Here is a 1,594-nt window from a genome sequence, read left to right on the forward strand (position 1 = left end):
ATATGTGGAAATGGTTTGCACACGAAATTTACGTAATTCATATCGTTCCGTAAAGGGAGGACTATTCTCTTGTTTCAACGTGAACTTTACACTGTGTCAGTTTTTTTACCCTTCATTGGTAGTATCTTTTCTGTGGGATTTCACACTTTCATGTGTGGGATATATACATGTCAGTGTGTGGGTATGCGTGTGTGTGATATCAGTTTTCCTATCTTGCACAATGTTCAGGTAGGACTTTAGTATAGGAGTTTAGGATTATTTCTAATTGATTGATCTATTTATTAATGTAAGAATATTACCTAGATTTTTTCCCTTCGTGAGAAATATCTAACATCTATTCTAATGTTCCATAAAATTGATTGGCCTATTCATTATCATATATCTATACTGATTAATTGGTGGTACATAAGTTTATTGATTGATTTATTTATCTATTCATTGTTTTTGTTTCACTATGTGATAAATTAATGTTGCTTATGTTTGTTTCGAAGTTTTGTGAATAGTTATTGGCTATATTTTTGCAAGATAATCTGCTTTTACTATCATTACTCTTGTAGTTTGATTATGGAATTCTGTGATTTTCGTGTTGGGTTCTATGTAGTTGATTTTAAGTTTAAAGCAATGTATGTTTGAGATGGAGGTTTTCGTATGTAAGTACTAGAGTTGGTGTATGGGCTTTGATTATTGTTTATGATATAAAATGATGGTTGCCTATCTTTGTGTGAGAATTTTTGTTATTTTATCTTGAGGATGTGTATTTCTTGAATTTTGTGTGAGATCTTTCTGTATGTTGGTTGGGTTTGTCAGAGTTATATCGAATCAAAGATGAGTTGTTTAGGTGAGAGTATTTTATATGTTCAGGTGAAATGCATGGAAGTTTGTGCAATCTAACTTTGAGTAATGTATATTGGACATGGTTGTATTAGGTTTGCAATTAATGGATTTAGTGTAGTTTTGAGGCTGATATTATTGAAATGTGGTTGTTCATGTAACGTTATATTTTCAATTGATCTTTATGAATGTGTGTATTATTTCTGGGTCGTCGTGATCTAAAGGGATGTAGAGAAGATTTTTATAGATGGAATAGGTTTTGCAAGTAAGAGCTTGTTAATATCATCTTCACCTTTAGAAATGCACATCTTGCGTCTCGTGGGAGGAATATTTACTGACAATACATGGGTTGTGCTTAGTGTGTTCGTTTGTTTAATGTGGGATTTTATCGTTGTGCATTCCTTGGTGTTTGATTCGTTATTCTAAAATGTGTTGACTTTTGGTGGCTGGCTATGAGTCTGCTTTGGGGCGGGTGGGTTTGGGGTTGTGAGTGAAAGGTGCTGCGGTGTTCATATTGTTAGGCGTGATCGTTTGAAGTAGTTTAAAGTTAATGTGATATGGAGTTATTATATATTGGTTAATGAGAAAGATATTGAGTATCTTAGAATACACGTTGGCAGGGTTGATATTATGGTTATTGTGTCTCAGTACTGTGGTTTGTACCTGAGAGGTGTAATGTCTTTGGTATTTGATAGAATGCGTTTGGAAAAATAAAAATATATAGGGAAATGTTTGGTATGCAATTTTTTATTACAATATTTCT

The sequence above is a fragment of the Oratosquilla oratoria genome, chromosome 2 (assembly GCF_046742065.1).
Source record: "Oratosquilla oratoria isolate Oo_2021 chromosome 2, ASM4674206v1, whole genome shotgun sequence".
In the NCBI taxonomy this organism is placed as follows: domain Eukaryota; kingdom Metazoa; phylum Arthropoda; class Malacostraca; order Stomatopoda; family Squillidae; genus Oratosquilla; species Oratosquilla oratoria.